General features: G+C 41.1%; 1 pseudogene across 1 annotated transcript; it reads right to left on the minus strand.

The window, feature by feature from the left end:
• Positions 1-191: 191 nt before the first annotated feature.
• On the minus strand, positions 192-13,821 carry LOC143618980 (R-linalool synthase QH1, chloroplastic-like; annotated as a pseudogene). The gene is made up of 6 exons (XR_013151124.1): positions 13,667-13,821; positions 13,296-13,564; positions 3,148-3,519; positions 2,845-3,063; positions 626-1,061; positions 192-486 (listed from the first exon to the last, which is right to left on the minus strand). The product of XR_013151124.1 is annotated as an R-linalool synthase QH1, chloroplastic-like (transcript).
• Positions 13,822-21,724: the final 7,903 nt, after the last annotated feature.

The following is a 21,724-nucleotide window of genomic DNA, read 5'->3' on the forward strand; positions in this document are numbered from 1 at the left end:
AGTCATTTGTTTACGTTGTACGTTGTACGTTGTTGTCTATTTAAGGTTGTTTTATTATTCAATAGACTCATCCAGTTATTTGGAAAAACCTAATTATTATTATTATTATCAATCTCTTATCAGTCTGATCCAACATTATTAACGAAGTTCAACTCCAATCTAAGTGTAAGATACATAAAGATGATTGGCAATTATAACCCTTAAACAGGATTAAACAATAATGATAACATGAGATTTAGTCATGTTTGGACGACCATGCCCATCTCCTTTAACATACATGAACTGTGTGATCCTACAACCATTCATTGCATTGTCAATAAACTCGTGTAAAAGTTGAGATCTAGCACTCTCTCGTTCTTTGTTAAGTTTCTTCCATGTTTTCATAATTAACTTGTTAATATACCTTCTAGCTTCATCTTCAGTAGCACCACTCTCATTCATGTAACACTGGATCGACTTTGGGTTATCCCCTCTTTCCATTTCATCCTTAAACAAACAAGCGAATAAAGAGTTGAAGCTATTAATTTAATTTACATTGTAAATTTCAAAAAATAAATATGTGTGTGGGATCGAGCAAACCGGAATATAATCATAAAGTTATATATTAGTTTATAAATTTTCTTACCGAGGTTGTCCCCAAGTCATCAGCAAGTCGGCAGATGAGCGATGCATGACAAAGTATATTATGAGATTCTTCAAACCACTGCAGGATCTCTTGGGTTGAACTAAATGATGTTGAAAACCTAATATGAGTGAATACTAAAGGAGCTCCTACTGAAACCCAAGCATTGTCCAAGTACTCTTGGAGTGTTGGCACATGTCCACTATTGTACCACCTTGCTTCAAATCCTTCCACTAGGATATTACCATCCATAAGTACCCATAAGAATATTAATATAAAAAAAAGAGATGGATTAATTACTGTTTTCTTTAGGTATGGAAGGATGAGGATTCCTGAGTTTATCATTGTGTCATATGTGATCTGGTTTATAGTGTTGTAAAGTCCAAGGAAACATATCTTCATATACTCTGGCAACTCTTGGATCTCGTTGACATCCCATCTAAGAATTAAAAACCTTTTAGTTCTGATAAATTTGTGCAAGGATAGTAACATCTGTGTAGTGGGCTGTTTTTACCCCCTAAAATGATAACATAGAAGTTCTTGAGAATTCTTATTGTGACACACGAAAACCGACTTGTGGTGGGCTCTACATGTACTATAGGTATATAATATTATATATTAGTTTGAGATCCGTGTACTACACGGATAGTTCTTTATAATACAACATTTAATAAACAATCAGTATACAGGAAACAATAAACCCGTTAAACACTATTAATACAGTCGCTGTACAATAGTCTTTAAAACAATTTTAAAGTAAGAGATAATTATAAATATCAAATTTTTGAAAAAAAAAAATATCAAGTAAATATTAAATTAACAGATTTTGAAGTATAAATTTTAAGAATGGTAACTATTATTAGACTATTATAAATTTGATAAAAATGGTGGGTTTAATGTGAGAGTGATAAGTGACAAAACTTGTAGGTTTTATTAGTGAGTATAGATGAGAGAGAATGAGGGTAAGCCATTACGCCCCACACGGCCATACATGAGAAAGAGATGACTAAATAAAAAAAGATGGCGATGTCAATTAACTATTTAAGTGAATGGTCTAAGAATATATATATATATATAGGGGATGGATCATGCGAGAAATGATTTTAGAGTGAGAAGTGCGAGAAGTAGATCTGGACCATTGATGGTGTTTAATCAACGGTGTACAATCCAAATAGCATATTTGTAATTAATTACACATTATTGCAACATATATTTAATTCAAAAGGGTATAATGTATTTAGTGTTTTAGAATCATTAAATCAGACTTCATTGTCTCCATCCATTACCACCATTTACGCCTTATTAATTAAATCGTAACAACAATTATCTTGTACTTTGGAGCTCTTATTCAAGAAATTTTAAATCTTTAAGACATTCAACCACTCACTACATTATAAGTTATATTTTTGAGGTGGACTTTTAATCAATTTTTAACCTCATCTCAGTTATTATACCTACACACATACATACGTACATACCAATGTACATACATACATATATACTTACGTACATACCTACACATACCACGTACATACCTACATACCAACGTACATACATACATACATACATATATACTTACGTACGTACCTACACTACCACATACATACAAATGTACGTACGTACATGCATACATACATACATACATACGTACGTACGTACGTACGTACGTACATACATACATACATACATACATACATACATACATACATACATACATACATACATACGTTCGTACATATACATACTTACATTCCTACACATATATGCATACCTACATACTTACGTACTTACCTACACACCTACACATACTTGCGTACCTACATACATTCGTGTGTACATACCTACATGCGTACAAAACATCGAATTGACGAATATCTAAATCAATTTAGGATTCAAATTATTCTAGCAGTGCAAAAATCCTTGAAATATTAAATTTTAGGTTTGATGGTGAATTATTGATGCTTGAAGTAAGTGATAAACAAATAAAGAAGAAATAGTATTGTTTGTAACCTCCTGCAATCAATAGTTACCAAAATTAAACATATGTTGAGATTACTAATAAACCCTTATACATTATTTAAGATAAAATAAAAAGAAAAATTATGATTGGTTGTAATGACTTCTCGCACTAGGAATACTTCTGAAATGAACCTAATCCTATATATATATATATATATATATATATATATATATATTAGCATGCATTTTAACTATTTAAGTACCTGTTAATAACATCCGTAAATTGTTCAATTTCATTTAAAGTACCATACACATCATAGACATCATTAATGGTAGTAACCATGGCTGCGATCTTTGCAATATTTCTCCTTCCATAACTAAACTGCGGTAGGTAATTAAAACCTACACTCCACAGAAAACACTCCACCATTCTGTCACGAGCAAAGGTTAACTTCGTATCCCAAGATATATTTCTCCACCACCTATCATCAATTCACATTTAGAAGTACATATTTTGGTGATTCTCATCACCAACGTAAGTAACCAGCAGCGGGTAGAAATGATACCTTGATGCGTGTTTTAGATCATCAATATAAACAGCCTGAACCATATTAAAATATAGTTTTGCAAGCTCAATCAAGATGGGATTCATGTCAGTTTTATTCTCATATGCATTGATAAACCACTTTGTCTCTACTCTTGGCACTCTCCAATGTAGTGGAACCTCCAAAGCATGACTTACTAATGATGATATACTCTCATCAATCTTGTCTGATTTTCTTTGAGGTATTTTGGTGTGAAGTCTCTAGCATCGTCCAATATGCTTTCATCCTCGAATGAATGATAAGAAGCCTCATACAAATTCAACACTCCCATCATATCCTTGATTAAGTTTGGCTTAAGATCTTTAGTCTCGTCCTTAAAATTTGGAAATATATCTAAACACAGGACAAAATAATTCAAATTATAACTTGTGTCGTTTTAACACATCGTCAATCAAACTTCATGCGCGGAACAAGGCCCGGCATGGGCCAATCAAATAAGGCAATGGGTTTGGACCTCCAATATTTTAGGCCTCCAATTTTATATGGGTTATGACTACATTTTTTTAAAACTGGTGAAGAAACACTAATCGACCCCGGGCAGATTACAGATAATCTGGGGGTTAAATAGATGTTTCCCACGAGGGGTTAGATCCGGCAAAGATGGTTCTTCTGATAACCTGCAAAACAGACACCGTGAGCTCGTCACTGAGAAGGGGGGGGGTACCTCCTTGTGACCACCCTCCGGCGAGAATCAGACTAGATTGCATCTTGAATATAAGTGTATATTAAGATATTGCTAGAGCAGATATCAGGTATAAGATACAAGATAAGATAAGATGATCATACCATTTGGGGTATTTATAGCCGAAGGTAGGTTTCCAAGAAGGTGTAGCCGGCTGAATAGTATTCCTGTTCTACCAACTGTGGCCTACGCACGTGCCATGCTGGTAGTTGGTGGATAGGCAGCGGCTGACAGTGACCAGGCCTGCTGTGTACTATTCCTTTTCCACCAACTGCAGGCTATGCACGTGGTATGACAGGAGTTGGTGAGTAGGCAGCGGCTAATAGTGACATACAGTACAAGAACATGTTTGCTCGCCATACTGTTGTCAATGAGCTGTCGTATCTCTGGTCAGATCTTTTGCCCATACCTCGTCAGATACAGTACAAAAGATCCTCTAGTATCGTACGGACTGGCTCATTTGGGCGGGAGTATTCCCCCTCCCGCCTTTGTGCGGGATTATTCCCGGCTTTGCTCATTCCTTCTTCAGGTGACTACTGAATTATTTGAGAGCTAAGTGCCTTGTGCGTGTAGCCTTGCTGCGCGGGTGGCCTTCCTGATGGCTTGTATCCGCAGTTGCGGGAACAGGCGGAGTACTTCATTGGGAGGCATTTCCTGCGGGAACAGCTTGCGTACTGCGCGTAAGGACGGTCACGTCTCTGAGCATGATGGGTCCTGCGGATCCAGTTGGTTTCCGCGCAGACGTCTCTTCAAGGTGAGTCTGTGGGTCCAACTGGGCTCTGCTGGGACCTACCTCTTCAAGTCCCCCAAGTCCAATGTTCTTCTCATGAATGTTTAATAAGTGAGGTGAACTTTTGGACTTAAGCAAAGGGTTTTGAAAAGGGTTTAGTTTTAAGGTTTTCCATGGGGATTCTTCCCGCGGAAGTCCTAATGTCACTTGCAGAAATTCCCGACTTTCCTGCTTGATCTTTGGGTATGATGCGGGTAGGTCTGTAACCTCCTCGCAAGTCAGAGCGTTGAGTCCCACTTGTGTAGATTCTTCATGAGGTTTTGGTAGTTTTGAACATAGTGATCAATTATGTTAAAACCACCAAATCCATCTTGGAGCTTCAAACAATATAGTTCTCGACGTTCCGCTATGCGGGATGTTATTCCCGTTTCCGCAAGCATTGCCCAGAAGATCCTTCTTGGTTTCAATTCCCTGCGAAGCGCTAGGTATGTGAAGGGTTTTGCCTTGACACTGTACCCGCACTCGTCTTACGGTTACTTTACTTCCAATGTATTCCTGGCGTCCATTCCCAGCGGGTGTTCAGTATGTGAAGGGTTTTGCCTTGACACTGTACCCGCACCCGTCTTATGGTTACTTGGTTGCCGAGGTATTATTGGCTTCAATTCCCTGCAAGTGCTAAGTATGTGAAAGGTTTTGCCTTAACACTGTACTCGCACCTGTCTTATAGTTACTTGGTTGCCAAGGTAAGGGGTATATTCCCGCTTACTTTTGAATCTTTTTGAAATTTTGAAATTCGAAGAGTTGGTGAAAGGATAAGAACAGTCCAAACTGTTGAAACGTCGTCCGACGGTTTCTTCTGACTGTGTCAGGACGTGCAGGAAGTTACGGTGACGTGACAGTACATGGTCATTCCAGACGCTTTTTCAGGCGCGTGGGCGCGATTTTTCGGGCGCGTGGCCGCGAAATTAATGGCACGCGTCCTTTCAACAGCTGTTGCCAGCTTGCACTTTGCCACGTGTCATAGTTTCATTGCACCTGCGATTTCTCTCTCTTCCGCATTAAATTCATCGCATTAATTGCGATGAGTATATAAAGGGGGAGAGGGTCCATTGCAATCCACACTTTTACTTTTCTCTTCATCTTCACTATTCCGTCGAGCATTCTTCTGAAATTGTTTCTGTTCATCCAAACATGTCTTCTTTTACCGAGGAGTCTGACGTGTTCGTCGAGAATCCGTCGTCCACTTCTGATAAGGACGATAAGAGCACTGCTGGCGAGTGGCAGTGCGCTCTTCCTGCCGAGCTTTTTCAGTACATCATCCGGAAGTTCATGCTCGAGCCGTTCGAGCCTGAGATTCCGGAACCACACCAGACGGTGTACGATGCCCCGAAGGGCAAGATAGGGGTGTACGCTGCATTCTTCGTTTATGGGAATCTCAGGTTCCCATTGACGAAGTTTGTATACCGTGTCTTGGAGAGGCACGGTGTACATCTGACGGAGGTACACCCGATGGCGATCGCCAAGATCCGCCACTTTGAGTGGGTGTGCCTCGTTCTGGGCGTGGAGCCCCATGTTGACCGGTTGATGACCTTCTATTCTTGGAGGTGCATCCAGGGGTGGTACATTTTGGTCAACCGGATCAAGGGGCTGAAGATCTGCGCAACCGAGCGCAGTCTTCGGTCGTGGAAGAGGGAGTTTTTTTATATCTCCGCTCGCGTCGTCCCGATAGCGATGACGTTTAAGAATGGGATAGCACTCCCCGCCCTTCACGCCCCGAACTACCAGGAGGCGGAATGGTTCGCCAAGATCTCCCAGATCCAGACTCCGGTGTACCGCTTTGCGGAGTCTGGGATGGTGATGCTTGGGATGAGCCGGGTGTGGAAGGAGGCGTCACAGGTTCCCATCGTCCTTGAATACGGTTTGAACTGTGTCCCTTATGGTATGCTTTGTCTTATTTGTTTATATAGGTTTGTCTTCTAACTGTTTCTTTTATTTCAGAGGGGAACGACTTGCAGTCTCTCCTGCAGCCGCGGGAGAGTGATGGTCCCGCTCGGATGGGTACTCGTGCTCTCGATGAGAACGAGTTGCCCATCTTGGAGCAAACGAGGGATCGGTTTGTGGAGGTCTACCCGCCAGGCCACCCTATTCTGAGCGCCACGCGGCCAGGTAAGGCGTTATTCAACCCTCGACCTCTCAATGCTGAAACCTCTGCTGGAATTCCTCTAATCTTGTCATCTTCTGATGAGGAATCCGCAGATGGTCCTCCGTTGGTGCGGAAGAAGAAGGCTGCCGGCGGGAAGGGGAAGGCGAAGGTTGCCTCCACTGCCGATCCGGTGCATCGGTCTGATTCAGAGACCGAAAGCGAGGAGGTGGCGGGGAACCTTGGTGGTGCTAAGACCACTGCTCCGGAAGCTGAGACGACCGTCACCTCCGAGCAGCCCAGGACAACGACGGTGAGCGGCGTGAAGAGGCCGGCTCCATCGGGTTCGTCCCCGCCTGTTCGCACTTTTAGGCTCAAGAAAACCCGTAAGTACAAACTTTACTTTTTAACTTCATATCTTTCCGCCATTATACTTATATCTTCTTTGTGCAGGCGTGGATGCTACTGCATTCCAGGGTGGAGCGGGGAGGAGCACCTCCGGACCCATGATGGTAGGCTTGGTCAACCTACCTGAGGCGATGACCCAGGCGGCTGCGCCTGCTTCAGTTGGTTCAATTGCTCACCCAGTTGAGCCAACTGTTCCAACTGTAATGACATCTCCGCCGGCTGTCAGTGCCATATTTACTGAATCTTTCACTGAGCCGGCGGTGACTATTTCTGCGGGTACTTCCGCAGCGGCGACCACGGCTGTGAGTTCACCTCCGTTGGTTTCTACCGCAGCGGCCTCTATGCCTCCTCCGACGTCGGCAGCTACGGCCGATCCTTCAGGTATGCTTGGGGCTTCTCGCCAACCTCTGCCTCCTTCCCATCTGCATGACCTCTTGGATAGATTTCCCTTGGGTTCAGGTGATGGGTTTGGCGGCTATCGGCCTGTTGTCGAACCTACAGGTGTGTAGGGTTCTTTTGGCCTTTTTATATATAATCATCTTTTCCTAACTGCTTTTTTTTTTTTTGCAGTGTCGGATTCCAATGAAGTGTATGTTCCACGATGGAACATCCGCCGAGGAACAACCCTTCGCACGCCTGTGGAGTGCGTGGAGTGGGCTCGTCACGCAGCTCCCAGTGGTGCGTTGGGGGAAGCAATGGCTAGCTACCAGGAGGGTAGGCTAACCAACGAGCTTCGGATTCTCCTGGCCCAGATGCAGCCGCGCGTCGAGCTGCTCTGTCGTGAAAACGACAAGTTAAAAGCAGCTCGTATTCAAGAAGTAGCTCAGGCGCGGGCTGTCCGGGAGGAGAACAAGAGGCTTACCGCAGTGGCTGCGGAAAAGGAGAAGGCCTTCAAGGCCCTCGAGGTTGAAGTTCAGGCTCGGCTCGAGGCCCGTTCCAAGGCTGCCCAAGCTGTTAACGAACAGCTTCGGCTGGCTAAGGAAACTGCACGGATCGCAACTGAGAGGGCCACCAAGGCTGAAGCTGTTGCTGAGCCTCTACGCCTCGAGAATGAGGAACTTAAAGCCAAACTAGAGGCGCTCCAACAGGCTCATGATGCCTTGGCGATGGAAGACGCCAAGAAGCTCCAATAGATCTTGGACCAGAGGGGGGTGCTTGACCACACTGAGCGGAAGCTAAAGGGCGTTGAAGAGGCTGCGGCTAAAGAAGTGTTGCTTGCCAACCTCAACAAAAGTGAAGCCGAACGCGCCCGTAACCAAGCTCAAGCTGCCCTCCAGGAGGCTCTGGTTGCCAAGGAATGGCTTCTTCGAGAAGCGTTGTCTCAGGTACGTTTAATTTCATTATATCTTTACGCTTTTCTTTGTAAATAGAAAAGGTTTTGATACTTGAATTTTTTCTTGTAGGTTGTGCATCGAGTCTTCACGGACACATCATACGACGATGCCATGAGCGCAGCCCTCAACGCTTCTCACGAGGATGGGGAAAAGGCCGGCTTTCTGCTTGGTCTAGGGTTCGTTGAGAAAGGCATCCCGCCTTCCAACTTCCCTTTATATGATGTTGATACTGAAGCTGTATATGACCAAGCAGTGAATCAGTATGCCGCCTTCCCGCATCCGGTGGTGGAGAAGGTGAACGAAGTTGCTGTTGCTGATGATGGGCTAGCTATCCTTAAAGCTTTCCTTGAACCGCCACGTTCTACTGATGGTGCGGGTCCAAGTGGAAGTGGTCCTGAAGCCTGATCCTGAAGATCCCTTTCCACCATTATAGATTTTTATTTTTGTATAGCTTCTTTTGTATGCGGGTATGTACCCAGCAATCTGTAATATTTGAATTTCGATGGAATAAAGATTATTTGCCAATTCCTTGCCTTGTTTATTTCACGCATATTTTGTTTTAACTTAGCAATTTCTTTAGTACTTAGATAAGTTAACTTTTCAACGTGGTAGATAAAAAGTTTTGCGTCCTTTATCATGATTGTGCGGATAAGACCGTCACTTGCACTTAGTAGGATGGCTAAATTTTACCTATATCTGACCTGCGTGGAAGTTTTCCTCATCTTTTCCTTTGAAATTTTCTAAGTGTTTAGAATAAGTTAACCTTTGAACGTGGTAGATAACAGGTTGAACTTTTGCTTCCTCGTTTGTGATTGTGCGGGTAAGACCGTCACTTGCACTTGGTAGGATGGCTAAACTTTGCCTACATCTGACCTGCGTGGAGGTTTTCCTCATCCTTCTGTTAGAAATTTTCTAAGTATTTTGAATAAGTTAACCGTTCGACGCGCGGTTGTCAATAGGTTAGTTCGGTTTCCTGTATCATGATTTGTGCGGTTAGGACCGACACTTTCATTTAGTGGGATGACCAACGTTTACCTATGACTGACCTGCGTGAATGTTTGCCGTTTTTTGGGTTTATGCGGGTTTTGCCGCCTTCCCCACGCAACGACTTTCCACGTAATTATGCGGTGAATACCGGCATATCTGTGTTGAATAAATTAACCGTTCGACGCGCGGTTGTTAATAGGTTAGTGTTCAGTTTCCTCTATCATGATTCGTGCGGTTAGGACCGGCACTTTCATTTAGTGGGATGACTGGACTTTACCTTTAACTGACCTGCGTGAAGGTTTGCCGTTTTTTGGGTTTATGCGGGTTTTGCCGCCTTCCCCACGCAACGACTTTCCACGTAATTATGCGGTGAATACCGGCATCAGTGTTGAATAAATTAACCGTTCGACGCGCGGTTGTTAATAGGTTAGTGTTCAGTTTCCTCTATCATGATTCGTGCGGATAGACCGGCACTTTCATTTAGTGGGATGACTGAACTTTACCTTTAACTGACCTGCGTGAAGGTTTGCCGTTTTTTGGGTTTATGAGGGTTTTGACGCCTTCCCCACGCAACGACTTTCACACTTATGTATGCGGTGAAGACCGGCATATCCGTGTGGAAAGTTCATAAGTATAAATGTAAAATCATCAGCGTCAATGTGATAAGGAGAATCATTTCCATTAGAAGTGCTCTGGGCCTTTTCTTTACAAGTTTTGAATTGATCTACATGCACTGTGTAATTGAGCTCCCTTCCATGTTGTTGTGTTGGGAGTGCCATCGAGCCGATATGCACCTGGTTCGGGATCTCGTTGTTTACGCAGTATGTAGTCTCCAACATTGAAGCTGCAGTTTTATTCGTGTTTTCCCAAACTGGGGTTCTACACGCATCAGCCTGCTCAGCGCTTGTTACGCCACGAGGTGCGCGAGCGTCCCATCTCTGACAAATGCTTCGACGATGTCCTTTACGTCTGTGCATTCTTCAGTGTTGTGGCCTTTTGTCCTGTGAAAGTCACAGTATTTGCTCCGATCAGCATTGTGACGATGTCGGATTATTGGAGCATTTGGCCATGGGAGCTCCTTAGTGGCGAATATCTCGGTGACGCTTTTGGTGAGTGGCGTCCATCTGGAGTTCTATTTCGACTTTACGTTATCCCTTCCGCCTAACCGATGTTGCAAGCCGGATGAGGTGTCAAAGTTTACCCTTGACTGCCAAATGCCTAGCTTCCGCTTTTTGTTTAGTCGGGCGGTAATGACATTGTCTTCTCTTGTTTTCTGGGTGTAGAGGTTTGTGCTCTGGGGAGATCTCTACCCAGTTGCTTCTCCGTTTCCGCAAAGCGTTTAGCCGCTGTCATGATGGCATCCCATGTGGATGGCATGCCATCTTTACCCGTTAAGGTGCGGATGAGCTCTGGGTCGTTCGCGCCCTGGATAAAAGCAGCTGCGAACAAGATCTTCGCTAATATTACCCAGACTTAGCTTCTTTGAGTTGAAGCGAGTGATGAAGTCTGGCAAAGATTCATCTTTTTCTCGAATGCAGTTGAGGATTGTCCATTGCTCCTCGGTATACTTTCTTTGTTGGCTGAAGTGTTGGCTAAACTTCTGCTGGAAGTCTTCCCAATCGTAGATGTGGTGGACCGGTAGACGATCGAACCACGCTCTAGCTGCCCCAACAAGCGTCATTTGGAACATGTAACACCACGTAGGTTCCGTCCAACTACTGACGGTTGCCCCCGCTATGAACCTGTTCAAATGATCGTCTGGATCAGATATACCATCGTAAGTGCCGATGTTGGACATCTGTTTGGCACTTTTCGGGACGATTGCTTCCGCAATGTCCCTTGCAAATTTGGACGTTCCCGCCTTTGCAGCAGTTGGTGTAAATGTTTTGGAGAAGTCACGTGGGTTTCCACCTGCGTTTTTTGGTTTGAAGGTTTCTCCAAAACGCCTTCTCGGTTGGGAGTCCGTTTCCTTACGTTTCCCTTTCGCCCTATGACGAGGGTTTGCGTCACTATCGGATTCCTCCGAATCATCGTCCAAGTATTCGAATTCCTCAGGCTGTTGGAGTGAACGTAAGCGTTCATCCAACACAGCTTGGAATTCTTTTTGACGTGCTTCCGCCCACGCTTTAACTTCATCTAGTGTTTGGCGGGGGAACCTCGTTCGTTGTCTCTCTAACCGGGTATCGGTGAATCCCAGTGAGCGATTATTTACTGCACTTGCCCCAGCTTGGGTAACTGGGGTAGTGTTCGTAAAATTTACTGCACTTGCCCCGGCTTGGGTAACCGGGGTAGTGTTCGTAAAAACTGTGTAGTCGCCGGTATTCCCCCCAGTAGCTGGGATTGTGGTTACCGGCGTTTCTTTAAGCATCTTTCCAGAAGTTTTGAGAAAACTGAAAAAGATTTAAGTTCTAGCTTTTATGCACGGATGGCGTCAATGAAGAAACACTAATCGACCCCGGGCAGATTACAGATAATCTGGGGGTTAAATAGATGTTTCCCACGAGGGGTTAGATCCGGCAAAGATGGTTCTTCTGATAACCTGCAAAACAGACACCGTGAGCTCGTCACTGAGAAGGGGGGGGGTACCTCCTTGTGACCACCCTCCGGCGTGAGAATCAGACTAGATTGCTCTTGAATATAAGTGTATATTAAGAGATTGCTAGAGCAGATATCAGGTATAAGATACAAGATACAAGATAAGATAAGATGATCATACCATTTGGGGTATTTATAGCCGAAGGTAGGTTTCCAAGAAGGTGTAGCCGGCTGAATAGTATTCCTGTTCTACCAACTGTGGCCTACGCACGTGCCATGCTGGTAGTTGGTGGGTAGGCAGCGGCTGACAGTGACCAGGCCTGCTGTGTACTATTCCTTTTCCACCAACTGCAGGCTGCACGTGGTATGACAGGAGTTGGTGAGTAGGCAGCGGCTAATAGTGACATACAGTACAAGAACATGCTGCTCGCCATACTGTTGTCAATGAGCTGTCGTATCTCTGGTCAGATCTTTTGCCCATACCTCGTCAGGTACAGTACAAAAGATCCTCCAGTATCGTACGGGCTGGCTCATTTGGGCGGGAGTATTCCCCCTCCCGCCTTTGTGCGGGATTGTTCCCGGCTTTGCTCATTCCTTCTTCAGGTGACTACTGAATTATTTGAGAGCTAAGTGCCTTGTGCGTGTAGCCTTGCTGCGCGGGTGGCCTTCCCTGATGGCTTGTATCCGCAGCTGCGGGAACAGGCGGAGTACTTCATTGGGAGGCATTTCCTGCGGGAACAGCTTGCGTACTGCGCGTAAGGACGTCACGTCTCTGAGCATGGTGGGTCCTGCGGATCCAGTTGGTTTCCGCGCAGACGTCTCTTCAAGGTGAGTCATGTGGGTCCAACTGGGCTCTGCTGGGACCTACCTCTTCAACTGGGCTTTTTTATTAGAAACTTGTTGATGGGCCACAAGGTAAGAGTGAGGCCCATACCCATGTAGTTGTGGTTCATCCTTGTATCATGGTATCCATAGTAGAAAAAATAAAATAAAAATGACGGAAGCTAATGGCGGTCGATGGCTAAATCTTAGATTATTTATAGTTAGATATTTTTATAATGTCAAATACAATTCGAAAGTTTGAATCGGGTCAATCTAAAAGGTTAAGAAAACATAAAAATTTTGACTCCGCCAACCATAAACTTATTAGTTTAGTATATATTGCCGGTCCCAAGCCCGGGAAAAGGAGGAGGTTTTACATCAAATGGATTTTTCAAAAAGGCCTCAACAGTTTAGTTCGATTTAGGCCTCCATGAACGTTGTGACGACCCTGCACGAAACACAAATCAATACCTTGAGGAATCAGATAACCACGTTGTCTTAATAGACGAAATCCAAGTGCTTTAAGGTTCAAACCATTTTATGCCACTCGACATGAGTTTTGTAGTAATTGAAGTATATCTTATCTAAGAGATTGCTTATTTCATCCTCAAAAGATATGATATTCCGAGTCTGTGCAAGTCATCAACCAGCTCTAGGGTACTCAATGGACCTTCCACTTTGTGTATCATCATTTTCACCACCTGCTTCAACGTATCCGCTCTTGCCTTGTAAGCTTCCCCCTACATGGTTAAATATTGACACAACTATTCATCATATATACTATTACAAATTAAACTAGTACAACTGTAAGTAGAGATGCAAATGAAACTGCAAAATCATACCGCGTATTCACTAGAAAGTGATTGAATATCATCAAATGACCACAAGGATGGTGCATAGTTAGATGATCGTTTAGAGAGAGGTTCAACCGCGTTGACGGCCTTTTCGATGACAACCTTTGATATTGGAGCCATCTTTAAAACGATTGCAAAAATAGTAATAAATCATATAAGGTTTGTGTAAGTTATGGTTGTTATGCAAGGGCATATATAGATAAGAGGAAGACATGCATTTCATGAATCCTATTATTTATCACGCCCGGAAAAAAATATAAAATATTATGTCATGCATGAATTAATAAAATATTTATTAATTGTAGGAAAAATCAAATATTACATTACAACCACAAATTAGAGAAAACTTTAAATAATCAAAAGATTGTTACTTGAGTGACATCCTTTGATGTGGATTGTGATGAATGTATTGGGGCCATCTTGAAAGAGATTGCAAAAAAAAGTAATAAATTGTATTAGGTTATATACAGATAAAAGAATACATTATGCCATGGATCCTATTATATTATCCCACTTTAAAAAAATAAATACATTTATTATGTCATGCATGAATAAATATATATTAATTAATTATTGAAAAAAATAATTAATAGGTTTAATATCTATCATGCATGTTTTCTATTGCTTACATGAAGAATTGCTTACATGAAGAACGGATCAACAACACAGCTCATCAATTAGTTTTTGTTGGTGTGTGCCTAGTTAAAATGAATTAGATCAACAAAGTAAACTTTGTTCTTTAAAACTCACTAATAATAATTTTAATTTTTTTTTACAGAGTTATTGAGAAAAATAACAATCTATTCCCCATGTAAAATGTTCATTAACATATTTCTGGCATTGATCCATACCCCTCTGTATTCGTACACGGTACAATTTTCTAAGGTCGATCATATGCTAGATAAGTGCCATGATGCTATATAAGTGATGTGGGTTCAAGTGTATAAGATCAAGCCATGATATTTTTTGAGGCTTAAGATCGCACTTCCAGAGATGCTGCATGAATATGGGCATAACTTGGGCTACGGGCCTCCGTTTCAAGCGTATTATCAGTCAAAACGACCGTTGGAACGTGGGCCACATTGTGATAACCGGCCACAGGCAGGTTATCCCGTTTATTTTTCCGAAATAAGCCTTCTAAATAGACTTTTGAGCCACTTTTATGTTTTTTGTCTAGTTTTTGGGTTTTCTTTAGGGCTGTCGTTTGGCTTGTGGTTATTTTTGTTGGCCCAAACTCATTTTAGATGTTTTATTAATATGTTGATAAACCTTGTGACGGATCATTAGTCAAATTTGAATAAAAACAACTTGGTTTTCCAAATTCCTGTCTTTTGGGGTCGAATTTGGAGGGTTTAGGGAATGATCATCACGGGTGTTTAAAGAATTTACGTGATTAGCCTTTGTTTACTATTAGTATGCTAAATCACTGAGCTTATAAGTTTGAAATGCCCTATCACGTATAGCTAATGCCACATCATTTTACGCCACAATGACGGTTTGGGGCCATCCTTATCGGGTAATTATAATAAATGAAGTGTTTGTGCTTATAATAATAATAATAATAATAATAATAATAATAATAATAATAATAATATGTTATATAAAATTGTAAACTTATGAATTCGTAACATACAAACATGTAATCTTAACATAACATATAAACGAAACAGGTTTAGACAATCTGTACTTTCAATCAAGGGTCACAAAACTGTGTGAACAAATTTTCTAGATAACCAAAAACTTCTCCAATATCACGATAAAATAAAATTAGTTGATCATGTGCCGTGGTTAAAGGGCATAGTGCCCACACCTCCCATACAATTCGTTGGAAGAACTTTTTGTCATAAAAGAAGAATTCGTTAGGATTAAACGTGCACACGAATCGAACACAAACATGAAAGCAATAAACGACACGAGGATTTAACGTGGTTCGGTCTAAACTGACCTACGTCCACGGGTGGAAACTAGGTATTTCTTTTATTGAGTGACAAAAGATTACAAATACATAACGTCAAATATATAGAGATACGACTAGGGTTTGTATTTTATTAAACAAGAAACCTAAACTGGGACGGGCTTCGGTCTGGCCATCCCACACCCGTCTGCCCTTTGAACTTCAAATAATAAACCGGGCCAACAAGGCCTACGAACCCAACAATCTCCCACTCGGAGGCCTTGAGTATTCTCGTCTTCACTCCCATTGTACTTCTGTAATCTAAACATTTAACTTCTAGTTGCCACCGTCTTCTTATCAATTAACCTGAAGGCTTGTTGAAGCTCCTCGGAGCTCCAACACATCAGTCACGGCTAAAAATACCCCTGACCCGTTCTCTGTCCCTACCGGCTCCCTCTGAAACAAACTACTGGATCTTGAGATACCCTGAGAACAAACACTTTCCATATTCAGCAAGTAATCCACTGAAGAGACTTTTACAGTTGGAATACTGGTTTTCTTAATCCACTGTCGACCTGGAACTGTAATTGAAACACGACATGTGCTCCCGCTGTCACTGTCACACCCCAACCAAAGGCAGCGGAACATGCCGGGTGCAACCAATTGCCCAAAAACACAAGACACTATTTAAAGTGACAATATTTAATCAACTCATTTATTTCATAAATCAATAATCAACACATCTCGTTCACACAAACAAACTGAATACAAGTAACATTTATATTGTTCATTTTACTAATATCCTAATGGTCTTTGTAACGTTTTTCGTCAAGTCCTCGAGTCAACAAAAGTCAAACCTGTAACATTTCATAAAATAAAGTTTGTCAACACAAAGGTTGGTGAGCAATTCATAAGTTTGAGCATATAAGTATATAGTAATAAAAAGCCACAAAACTTTTATACGAAACGATTAATAAAAGCAACAACATGGATAAATTGACAATCGCTAATAGAATTACGTTAGCGCCACCTAGCTACAAGGGCTTGCCAAGTAGTCTAGGATTTAATAGAATATCGTTAATTGCATTACGTTAACAACACCTTACTACAAGGGGATGCCAAGTAGTCTAGGATTTATAGATTCAACCAACCGATAGTGATAAACACATAGACATATAGCATAGAACACCGAATTAAGCAAATATTTAAGTAATGTATACAATCACGCTTGTAGGTTTAAGATTCAAGTAAATAAAGCATTTAGTTTGATAAGTATGAAATGCCACCCCAAAACGAAAGATGGAAAAAGGGGTATGAAAGTACTCACCTCGATTGACGAATCGGGAAATAATTAATGATCGACATATAGAAAGCTTGTGAATGAAACGAACGAATCCGACTTGAAAGCTAATTAAAAACGAATAATTAAAATATATTAATAAACTTGAACTTTAGTTGAACCTACATTTGAAAACGTTGAACGAGAAGGTTCGGTTGTAAATCGGATTACCGGTTAATTTGTTAACGATTAGGGACCCGTACTTAATTTATAATTTAAAATAAAATAACATTATTTTATTGAGGCTTTTAAATAACTAAACCAATATTAAATGGAAACAAGACGGGTTTTAAATCAAGAGTTCGGTTTTCATAAAAATGAATTGATAATAAAGTTTATAATAATATTATTAATGATAAGATAGAAATGATAATAATGACTTTAAAAATATGTTATATATATATGTATATATATATATATATATGTATAAGATAATAATGTTAATAATAATAACAATAATTATTATTAATAATACTAATATAGTATAATACTAATAATAATAGTTAAAGAATAAAGATCTTAGTTTTAATTAAAATGTGGTTGATAAAAAAAATAATAATAATAAATAATATTGATAGTAAATAATGATACCATACTCGATGTTGGTTCGATTCCTAAACGAATTCATAAAATAGATATAATAATATTATTGTTAATAATAAATGATAAAAATATGATTTTACTAAATAATAATAATAATAATAACTTTAATATTTATAAAAATAATGATAATAATAACAATGTTAATCATGAATACCTATAATAGTAAGTTAACCATAATAATACTAATAATAATTCTTATGTGGTAATTTTAGTACTAATAGTAACCATTTGTTAAGCATAAAAATAATACCAAAACCGGTCTAGGATGAGACTCGAACCCGTGACCTCTAGTTCAACAACTTATGTACAAACCGACCGTACTAAAATAACAATTGTTAATTTAAACCCATAAAAAATAACATATCCATTTCACGGGTGTTCATCTTTTCCCAAATCAAAACAATCCAATACCCATCCAATTCATTTCAAAGAATATGACCAAAGATAAAACCGATTATTAACAAGTTTAATTCTGAAATTCGATATATGAAAGTCAATAACACCAACACCCAAATTATATACCTTTTTCATGTTCACGAGTAGTGGCTCTATACCGAGAAGGAACCGAGCCGAAACCCGCTGGAGACGAAGCAACAGCAGCCGCCGGAAAACAAAGACAGAGAGAAAGAGCGGCAAGAGAGAGATAACACAGAGAGAGAGAGAGAGAGAGAGACGTAGAGAGCAGAGAGAGAGAGAGATAGAAAGATAGAGAGAGAGAGATACGGGAAAAAGAGAGAGAGAGAGAGAGTGGCAGTGATGATGGGTGGTGCTCGTCGGAAAATGGAAATCGGCGACGGAAAATCGGCAGAGGAAGAAGGGAGCGGCTGGGGTTATAGTTGTTAGGGTTAGGGTTACAGGGAGGGAGTAAGGTGGTGTGCGGTGCGTCGGATATGGTGGTCGGCAGGAGTGGCGGCGGCGGCGGCCGGAAATCGGCGCACGAGAGAAGGGAAAGAGATGGAGGGGGCGGCTGGATGAAATGGTTTAGGTTTAGGGTTTTTTTTGTTTAAGTTTATATATATATATATTACATATTTACACAAACAACCCCTTAAGTTTCAATCCAAGTTAATACGAGATTTAAAGATTTCCAACGCTTATAACGACTTTACGAAAATTAGTTTGAATCCCTTATGTTCTTTAACGACACTATAATATGAAAAAACATCGATTTATTTTATTGGTGATCGAAATATATAATATAATATTGTATAATAAATAAATAAAGTTCTAAAAATGTTGAGTCGGGTTCACGTAATAAAAGTTTAAAAAACGAAAACAACTCGAGACTCGAATTTGACGAATGTCACAGTCACGATGTCCTCTGACTGATTTAACATTCCTCGCTCGTTCATCCTGAATCTTCACTTTGGCTCTGGGTTGTTACATGCAAAACGAACCTTCTTCTGCCCACGAGATTCTGTGAACCGGACTTTGTCTTTCACCAAAACTGAATTCACTCCTTTCGGTGACGTATCGACCATATACAACGAACCCATTTTCTTGCCACGAGCAACCACGAGATTCCCTTTGACTACCTTCCACTGCCCATTCCCGAACTTAACATCGTGCCCCTTGTCATCCAACTGCCCAACTGAAATCAAACGTTTCTTTAAACTTGGAATAACCCTCACGTCTTTCAAAGTTCAAGAATTACCGGCTGAAGTGATTAAATCAAAATCTCCCATACCCGTAACCTCTAAAATATCATCGTTCGCAAGTCGAACCTTTTCCAAAATCCCCAAACTTTAGATTTTTCATCGTTTCACTACAGTGAGTGGCATGAAACGATGCACCAGAATCCATCACCCAAGAGTCAACGTTATTCTCAACACTAAGAACTAAAAACTCATCACTACTGACTCCGTCATCTGTGTCGTCTTCTGTAACGTTCACCTCTTTCTTACCATTCGGACACTTATTCCTAAAGTGTCCCTTCTCTTTACAACCCCAACATTCAATATCTTTACGAGTCTTAGACGGACTCCCCTTCCTGCTCCCACTTCCTCATTGTTTTCCCTACCTCTACCTTCTGTAACTAATATATCACTTGTTGATTTACTTGAATTTCTGCGTCTTGAATCTTCTCCAAGAATCAAATCCCGAATCCCATCAAAAGTAATTTTTGTAGACGAACTACAAACTGCAGTCACTGTTTGTGACCAAATGTCGGGCAAAGAGGATAAAAACAAAAGACCTTGAACTTCATCATCAAACTTAATGCCGACTGACACTAAGCGGGAGAGATTCGAGTTAAGATTATTAATATGCGTTGTAACTGATCCACCCTCTTTCATTCTTGTTGTCACTAGCTCTCGAATAAGATAGACCTTATTCGCTGCCGAAGGTTTATCGTACATGTTGGATAGTGCCTCCATCATACCACGGGCTGTGGTTTCTTTCATGACGTTAAACGCCACATCTTCCGACAACGAAAGTGTAATACAAGCCCTAGATTTCTTGTCTAACTTCTTCCACTCTGCTTCTGACAACTTTTCTGGTTTTTCATCCTCAAACACTACATCCAAGTCTTTTTGACAAAGTAGCGCTTCAATCTGCATCTTCCACCAACCAAACTTCTTTCCGTCAAACTTCTGTATCGAAACATTTCCGTCTTCTGCCATGACAATGCCTAAAGCAAAAAACTGGATAAAAACAGAGACAGAAACAGCAACACGAGCCCTAACTTAACAGTTGTTCTACTGAACTCTGTTAAACAATCAACCTATTTAAACGCAACGGTATAACGAACTGAAAATCAAAAACTGAAACTTTTAACTTAAACGAGAAAACCTGACAAACGCGATTGACGCTGGTTCTTGGTTTCTTTAATTTTCAATCTGATTAACAACAGTTCTTCACAAAATAGGATCTTGATTCAACGTTCCAGCCTTTCACTTCTGCTCGAACCCTTACGGCTAAGTGGCGACACACGGTGGTTATACTGGTGGTATTAAACAGAATCCTGGCATGACGGATGCCTACCAGCGGCGGCGACGTAGACTGCCGGCTTCTTCAGCTTTCGAAACAGAACCTCCACGAGACGAACGTCGGTGGCTGGGAACAATCCCTAACTGACCGTAACGGCGACTAACCGAATATGACGGAACCCTAACTCCGACTTCAGGTGCGGTGGCGACGAGCGGAACTGGTTCAAAGTGTTCTCGCGTGATCCAAACCTAAGCTCTAGATACCACTTGTTAGGATTAAACGCGCACACGAACCGAACACAAATATGAAAGCAATAAACGACACGAGGATTTAACGTGGTTTGGTCTAAACTGACCTACGTCCGCGAGTGGTAACTAGGTATTTCTTTTATTGAGTGACAAAAGATTACAAATACATAACTCAAATATATATAGATACGACTAGGGTTTGTATCTTATTAAACACGAAACCCAAACCGGACCGGGCTTCGGTCTGGCCATCACACACCCGTCTGCCCTTTGGACTTCAAATAATAAACCAGGCCAACAAGGCCTAAGAACCCAACAGAATTAAGGGGCGCTTCACATATAGCGCCAACACTAAATTTGCCCCCAAAAGCCCACATAACGCCGGACACACCAGTCCCCGAGATGCTATGGGGCGCTTTGAGCCCATAAAGACGCCCGCTACGTTAGGTCTTAGGCGCCTATTCTTGATTTCGTTGCTTGATTCATTAGAATTTTTGGCCATGTAGTTTCCCATATTAATTGATTGTTATGTAATCAGTCTTAATTCACCATACAATTAACTGTTATTTTTTTAACGGTCAACGAATCTTTCAAATGGGTTACTGGCTGAATTCACCACATCGGGATACACTCGTCCTACGATCCGGAAAAAAACCCTAACCTAAGGCTAGGGGTGTCGAATCCTGACACGACCCGAAACCCGGACACGAACTCGACACGAAAATATATAGGTTTTGGGTCGGTTAACACGCCCATTTTCTTAAACAGGTCAACTCGAACCCGACATGTTTAAAAAATAGGTCAACCAAACCCGACCTGTTATTAAATGGATTGACTTGTTAACCCGTTAACAATTTTAGAGAAGTTAATATTTTTATTTTAGAGATAAGCTGTTTTAAATTTAAAGTTAAATACTTAATTTGTTAACTTTTCATATATCAATTAACTTTTAAAAGTAAAACTAATTTCTTTTTACGCTACTTTTATCTACTTTTTACTTCTAATAGTTACATTCTATTAGTTCTAATTATATA

Source organism: Bidens hawaiensis, unplaced genomic scaffold (assembly GCF_021521415.1).
Source record: "Bidens hawaiensis isolate Kalapana, Puna unplaced genomic scaffold, B.hawaiensis_p1.1 tig00002343_1, whole genome shotgun sequence".
Lineage (NCBI taxonomy): Eukaryota > Viridiplantae > Streptophyta > Magnoliopsida > Asterales > Asteraceae > Bidens > Bidens hawaiensis.